The sequence below is a fragment of the Wyeomyia smithii genome, chromosome 3, assembly GCF_029784165.1.
Source record: "Wyeomyia smithii strain HCP4-BCI-WySm-NY-G18 chromosome 3, ASM2978416v1, whole genome shotgun sequence".
Taxonomy (NCBI): domain Eukaryota; kingdom Metazoa; phylum Arthropoda; class Insecta; order Diptera; family Culicidae; genus Wyeomyia; species Wyeomyia smithii.
Window position 1 is genome coordinate 125,833,729 of NC_073696.1, and position 8,525 is coordinate 125,842,253.

An 8,525-nucleotide genomic window follows, 5' to 3' on the forward strand; every position below is an offset into this window, starting at 1 on the left:
CGTGTTCCAGCATGATCTGCCACAGCTCGTTTCTTTTCCCTGAGTCGTATGCCGCCCTGAAGTCCACAAACAGATGGTGAGTCGGTAATTTTTACTCCTGGAACTTATCGAGGATCTGTCACAGGGTGAAACTTTGATCCGTCGTGGAACGCCCCTGACGAAAACCAGCCTGGTATTCGCCAACAAAGGATTCCGTTAACAGTCTCAATCTGAAGAACAGGATACGGGAGAGCACTTTATATGCGGAGTTGAGCAACGTTATGCCTCAATAGTTGCCACAATCCAATCGATGGCCCTTCTTATAGATAGGGCATATGAGGGCTTCCAACCAGTCGTTCGGCATTTGTTCATCCGCCCAGATCCTTAGTATTATCTGGTGGATCACATAGTGCAGCCGCTCGCTTCCCGCTTTTAGAAATTCGGTCGGGATACCGTCCTTCCCAGCGGCCTTGCGCTTCTTCCGACGGTGGGTTCTATTTTCGGCAGCTCTTACCACCCTGTACCTCTCTCTGTTCTGACGCGTAGCCACAGTGAGCATGCGGCTCCTGGCACGGTTCTGTAGCTCTCTGGCACTCTGCATCGAACCAGCCATTAAGCTGTCTTCCATGCGTCGTACCTACCACCTCTCTCGCAGTCGTTTCGATGGCGCCGTGGATACTGCTCCACAGTCCATTTATGTCTTTCACTCCTTCCTCATGCTGTTCTGCGATCCGTTGATCCAGTTTTCTGGCGTATTCTGCTGCCATGCCATCAGCTTTCAACCGCTGAGTGTTAAAACGCGTCGTCCTCTCTGTGCGAGGTTTCAGCCCGCTCCACAACCGTGCGCGGATCTTAGAAACAACGAGATAATGGTCAGAGTTAATGTTTGGTCCCCGAAAAGACCTAACATTAGTAACATCCGAAAAGTGCCGACCGTCAATCAGTACGTGATCGATCTGAGAGCAGGCTTCTCCATTTGGATGCCTCCAGGTGTGTTTCCGAATATTCAAACGTGGAAAATAGAAGCTACATATGGCCATTACTCTGGCCGCGGCAAAGTTTATCAGCCTCAGGCCGTTTTCATTGGTTGACAAGTGGAGGCTATGCCTTCCAATGACCGGACGGAAGAATTCCTCTCTCCCAACCTGTGCGTTTGCGTCTCCGATGACGACTTTTACGTCGTGTTTTGGGCACTCGTCATAGATTCGCTCAAGCTTGTCATAAAACTCATCTTTGACTTCATCGGATTTGTCGTTTGTCGGTGCGTAGGTGTTGATTAAACTGTAGTTGAAGAATTTGTCCTTAATCCTCAACACGCATACACGGTCATCTGCGGGCCTCCACCGGATGACTCTTGTTTTCTGATTTCCCAGCACTACGAAACCGACGCCCCGTTCCGCTGCTTTGCCGCCACTGTAGTAGATGTGGTACTTGAAAAAAGTGCGTGCAATAGGGTCTACTGCACGGAATTCCCTTTCTCCGGAATTTGGCCACCAAACCTCCTGAATCGCTGCGATTTCGGCTCCCTGCCGCTGTAGTTCTCGAGCAAGCAAGCCAGCCCGCGCCGGTTCATTGAGAGATCGGACGTTCTAAGTACCCAATTTCTTATCGTTTACCTTAATCTTTTTCCGTGATCGTAGCCTAGGTCATTGCCGATTGATCCGTTCCGTATTCCTATATTCGTTGTTCGTGGTTGAAGAAAGGTCTCGGTATGCTACCTTACCAGGGTCGCGATACCTACATCCTGCTGATGGGGCTGCCATCTTAGGTGTAGCTGGCGAGGATACAGCATTCCATAATTCAGCCGCCCGCTCCGGGTCAGACGCTGTTGTACGCCGCCCCTATGGGGATACAGCCGCGTACGACCACCTTCCCAGTCAGCATACGACCATAGTTTCCACCGGGGGTTTGTTACCCGATCTCCGCTAACGTTACTCGTATTCCGGTCGGCACCACGTGGAGGTTGGGATAGGAGTTGCTGGACAGAGGTGAATGGCCACATTAGGGTTTCAACTTACACGTGTCCAGCCATTTGCCAACCAAATAACCATAATATGCAGACGTATCGTAGATGAATCGCAAAATGCTTGTTAGACAGCTACTGAATACTTGAATTCAATATCGTTTGCAGTTACGTAAAATTACCATACAAAAGGTCTAGATTTAATACACCAGCAACTATAATTTACTTCATTTCGAATCATATGCATTTGCAGAATATCAGAAGAAATGAATATTTTTATTCAGCTCAATAGTGATGGGAACTATCACTAAAAATTCTTACTGATAACTATCAGTAATTTCTAACTCGTTACTGATTACTATCAGTAAATATCAGTAATTTGCATTTAAGTTTTAAGATAATTATCAACGCTACATTTGTTGTTAGCGTTGCTTTATTCAGCGTTGACGGTATTGCATATGTTCGGTGACTTAGGTTTACATTAGAGAAATCCAATCCAATCTGCAATGTTCATTTTGATAAAAATTAGTCAATCGGCAAATATTTTAATATTTCGCTTTTGGACACAAGACCTTTCGAATGCCGTAAAAAGCGCTCCCATCTCACACACGAATCTTTCTAGCACCCACTCAGATTTTTTCACAGATAGGTTGTATTCTACATAGGTCCATTTCATACTTCTTCTCAACCTGCGGAAAGAAGCTTTTCAGTAATACGACGATTAAAAACGGGGCTTATTAAGGTCAGCACGTAGGATAGATTCTCATATCTAGCTCTACTCAATACTGAATCACCTTTGCTGAAAGAGATTGGCGTTGACGCTTCAATTCATTAGTTTGGAGATTGAACCCCGATGAAGTACCTACCTCTCCTATGAAAAATTTCAGACAATATCAGTAAGAGAAAAACTTTACTGATGGTTAATGATATTTTTTCTTACTGATAACTATCAGTAGTTACTGATAGTTTTCCCATCCCTACAGCTCAACGAAACAAACAAATCATGAAACACAAACGAAAAGAAACAAAATTACTGCTACCCACTATAAACTTCTACTGAACAGCATTCACTGTATGAAAGCGAAAATGAACTCAATCGATTTGACTTCATCAACTTCTCGTTGTACCAGCAATGCCAATTTGTTTCAAAACTATTTATTCAATTACTTTCTGACGGTTACATTCAAGCATTTCCACAATCAACAGAACCGGTAGCAGTAAAACAAAATTGTTACGATTAATTTATTGCAAATTACACGGACATTAGCTATGCTCCGTATAATTTAGTGAACAGAATCAACACAACATGCCGCATTCACACATATTTAACACACTCTCGTGCTACCACAGTACAAAGGTAGACGTTACGCTTCCATATTTCAACGCTTTTTGTATTTGCCTTGTGTACCTTAAACAGAGGTATTAAAATGACTGTAAATGAGTACACGGCACTGCGTAACCATATGGGTAACTGGTTCCATATAACAGGCAATTTGTAATCTTTGCTCCTTAGATTATGCATGGGATGTGTTAGATTTTATGTTGTAAACGTTTTATGTTTAACTGGCAACATAACAATAATACTACTAACCTGCCCTACGAAATATGGTTTTTATCACTTATGCTTGTTGTTGCTATCTTTTACAATTAATTTAAACTGAATTCCTATCACCCACTTGACAAACTCATCACTATACTCCAATCCAAACAAATTTTCGTTTTTTACAGCAACATTAATTAAAATCAGTTACAAATAAAAGCACCTCATATATCAACGTGTAATGTTCAAATTTACCTATCAACACACAGCAACAGTTATTTAATTCAACAAAAACCATCATAAATATATGAATATAAATATTTATTCAGTTTCCATCACACAGATAAATTGAATGTGGTTTTGTCGAGCGATGGCATGGTGGAAAAGAGCCTATTTCAATACAATGGCCACTGCTGCACTAAACGCACACATACAGAATAGCAATCGAATCTGTACCTATCGGATATTTTTTATATTTTTTTTTTTTAGTTTTTCATTTGCGTCCTGGATTGTGATCGAATTGCAAATTGATACGACCTCGAATTGCTTCAGGGCTATGTTACAGTTTAGTCGGGTGCCTAGTCAACTGTCATACTTGCAATTCAAACATCCAGAAGCAGGTTACACTACAACTACACTTTCGAACTAAAATTCACAAAACCCAGCCCTGTGTTTTTCGCTTTTGTCATCATAACCCCACAAAGTATTTAGCACGTACAGAAGGTTGCTTGGAAAGGGCATGCCAAATGAAACTATTTCCAAAGTTACATTCGTTGTTGTTACTTTGTTACTTCCTTCGTTAACGTAACGGATGTGCGTGCGAAAACGATCAACGATCAATCCGTATGACATGTATCATGATAAGAATCATATCGTCAGGGTAATTAAAATTAATTGATATTCTCGAATAGGAAAGGCTGTATAACTACTCAGCATTTTGAGAGAACTACCACATTCAAGGTGTTGATGAAGGTGTGTTCTCGGGTCAAAGTTGATGATGTTCTCGGGTCAAAGTTGATGACAATGAAGCAATTTTATCAGCGAACAACAAATACTGTACGATATGCACATTTTTACTATTTTGTTATAAGTTTAGATACAGATTCCGAAAATTTGACTATTCTAACCGAAAATTTGAAAAAAATAATTAATATAATGGTAAAAGACATACTATGATTGAGAAGTAGAATTTTGACGCTAATCTCAGAATGACTCAGCGACAGATTGTTGAGAAGCTCTTTCCCACGGTATCATCTATCATCAGTCTGTGCAGAATCTTGGATTCGCTGGAACGCACTAAAGCAACCTCATCAAAACTTAGCCTTGTTACGGCAATTTCACCTAATGGTGCTGGACTGTCAGCGGCACGTAGCGAGACAGAGACAAAATGGTGCTATTTCGTTCACGTAAAACTGAAAGTACAGTTTTGCGGAGTAGTTTTCGGAATTATTTGAGAGCTAAAGTTTTAATTACTGCGCTGATTGCCATCCCCTTGATTGCAGTTCAGCCATTCGGAAAGCATTTCGATGGCTTTTGCGTCACACCAACATTTACACTGGAGATAGGTATTAATGGCCTAATTATAACCGGGTACACCAGCTGGCTGTAGGTGTGTAAGTCTCGATAAAACAGTTTTACTGTCGAACGCGTTAATAAACTTCTAAGGAAGTGTGATTATAAACGGCATGTTATTTTTGTTAACGCTTGAACAATTAATCAATCAATTAGTGGTTAAACTCGAAATAAAAACTGTCATAAAATAAATATATTTGCGAATTAAACAACTTGTCATATTAAAAACATACAGTACATAACTGTGAATTCACTCCATGAGCAATTTCAAGCAAAATATGGCAATTTTAATATTTTTTTAATTGTAATTTTGGACTAAAACTTCGCACAAATGTTTCTTGAGGTTAAGGTATCATTTTATATTATTATATTTTCTTTTTAATCACGACTAAAGAAAACACTGTAGAAAAATTTAATTCTTTGTAAGTAAAAAGGAAAAGAATATAAATTAAATATCTCAAAAAGCATCAAATATCTCACGCTTTATTTGTTAAAAGCTCTATTATTCATAAAAACTATCAAAAATACCTAAACAATAATGGCAGCAAATAAAATAGTAAAATTTTATATGAAGATTTTTTTCTATGGGTCAGTACTATTTGTTTTCATACGGGTTCTGCATTTCATTTTGTTATTTATGTGTTCACAAAATTGATTTGCAAGACCTATGTTCATACTTATGTTTCTTACCTTATCAAACAGTCCCAAGCTGTGGTGGGTCCTTCGCTCCGATCCACTCAGTCGTCTCAATTTCTCTCGGTCGTCTCTATTCCACTCGGTCCAAGGCTGCAGTTCGCCAGCTCTACGGTCTGCGTAGGGTCCGTAGGTCGTTTTCCACTTGATCGATCCACCTTGCCGGTTGTGCACCTCTCCGTCTCGTCCCTGACGGATTGGTTTCAAGGACCATCTTTACCGGGCTGTTGTCCAAAATCCTAACGTCATGCCCAGCCCACCGCAACCTGCCAATCTTAGCAGTGTGAAGATAGATGGCTCCCCAAACAACTCCTGCAGTTCGTGGTTTATTCGCCTTCTCCACGCTCCGTTCTCCATCTGCATTCCACCGAAGATGGTACGCAACACCTTTCACTTGAAAACCGCAAGGGAGCGTTGGTCCACCACAAGCATTGTCCATGTTCCATGGCCGTAGAGGACTACCGGTCTGATCAGTGTCCTGTAGATGACCAACTTCGTGCGGCGGAGAACTCTACTCGATCGGAGCGTCTTCTGGAGACCAAAGTACGCGCGATTTCCTGCCATTGTGCGCCGATGAATTTCTTTGCTAATATCTTTGTCGGCAGTTACCGGTTAGCCAAGGTACACGAATTCGGTCGGCCATTGGTCTATGGCCCGATGTACCTATCCGCCATCTTCTCAAAGGTCTGAGCCAAAGCAAAGGCTTGGTGCTACATTCCGATTCGGAACTCGACCTTCTGTTTATTATCCACAGATTTTGCAGCCAACTGTTAAAGGTCTAAGCCACAATGTCGATATAGTCGACTTAGCCTAACAGTTGAGCCGACTTTTGGAATTGCCACTCAAGTTAATTCCCGCTCTTCTTATGACACCTTTCAAAGCAATATTAAACATTAGGCATTGTGTCGTATGTCGATTTGAAATCGATGGATAGATGTTGTGCGGCATTTCTACATAACCCGTGGTGGCCCGGACACTCATGAATACCACCAGGTAAAGCCCCACGAATTGCTTCGCAAATGGTGATAGTCAACGACAGAGTATTTGGGAGAGTGCCTTATAGGCAGCATTCAGCAGAATGATTGTCCGGTAATTGCAGCGCTCTAGCTCGTCGCCCTTTTTTGTAGATGGGACTCCCCATACCTTCCATCCACTCGGTACTCGTTCTTACTCTATGTGTTTCTCCACCGTATTTCAACAGCTGGGAAGTTGGTCCACACCAGCAGCTTTATTGTTTCTCGGCCGGCCAATCTCTTCCTCCACCTCCAGGACTTCGGGGGCTGGAATCCTGTTGTCCTCTGCTCGTGCACCAAGATCAGTTGCCATACCGTCCACGCACTCTACTGCATCGCCGTTCAGGTGCTCATCGAAGTGCTACTTCCACCTTTCGATCACTCGTGCGTAAGGAGGATGCCGTCCAGGCTCCTGCACTTATCGGCTTACGGCACGTAGCCTTTGCGGGAGCTGTTCAGCATCTCGTAGAACTTTCGAGTGTCGTTAGCTTGATTAAGCTCTTCCACCGCTATGCGATGTCGGTCCACTTGCTGGCGCTTTTTTCGGAGGACCGAGTTTTGGCTGTTCCGTGCCCGTTGGTATCGTTCCACGTTCACTGTCGTACGGTGTAGCAGCATTTTCATGTATGCTGCGTTCTTGTCCTCGACTATTTATTTGCATTCGCCGTCAGACCAGTCATTTCTATGATTTGGAACGCTACAGCAATATAGTATGCTCCTCCAGCCATCTTCCGTGGGTAATACTGCCTCCAGCTGCTACGCGTATTTTTGTGCTACCCCGGCGTCGCGCAGTTGCTCAATATTAGGTCGCGACGTTCGGTTTCAGCGGGTGTTATATACCGTCGAGAGTATTGAGCGCATGTACACAGCTACTAGGTAGTGGTCTAAATCTGTATTCGCGGCAGGTGTGAACGTTGATGATCTCAGACAAGAACCTGCCATCGATTACGACGTGGTCGATTTGGTTCTCTCCTTGTTGGTCGGGTGATCTCCAGATGGTTTTGTAGATATCTTTGCGGGGGAAGAAGGTTTTTCGGACTTCCATACCACAGGAGACTGCAAAGTTCACACCCCGATGGCCGTTATCATTAGACACGGCGTGCAGACTATCTGGCTCGATAACCGGTCTGTACATTGCCTTCCGTCCTACCTGAGCATTCATGTCCCCAATGACGACCTTCACGTTCCGTCGCGGGCAGCTAACGTAGACCTGCTCCAGCTATGCGTAGAACACTTCCTTCTCGTCGTTGGGTCTCGCCCCCGGGCGGGCAATGCACATTGATAATGAAGAACCGGCCGTTTATTTCCAACTTACACCTCCTTGCGTTGATCGGCTGCGTTGGCGCATCTTGCCTAGTACTATGAAATCGGTTCCCAGCTCGTTGGTGGTGCCACCACTCTGGTAGAAAGTAGCCGCTCGGTACCCCCGCTTTTCCAAACCTTCTGTCCTGTCCAACAAAATACCTGCAGCGCTACGACTTTGAAGTTACGTGAATGTAGCTCACCATCATGTCAGCTCTGTTTATAATCCTACGTTGACACCAGGGTCAGTTGCTCCTAACATGGAGACCAGACGCTGTTTTGAGCAGCATCTTGGTGAACAGACACTCGGGTTGGCGAAGCATTTTCTCTGCCGCCGAAGCATGGTATACGCTCCAATGATCGCGTCGCACCTTGTCACTTAGCTTTTGTCGAATGACAACATTGCTCAGGATACACCAACCAGTTGTGTCCATGATTCAACTGGCAGTCTTTTGTAATCAAA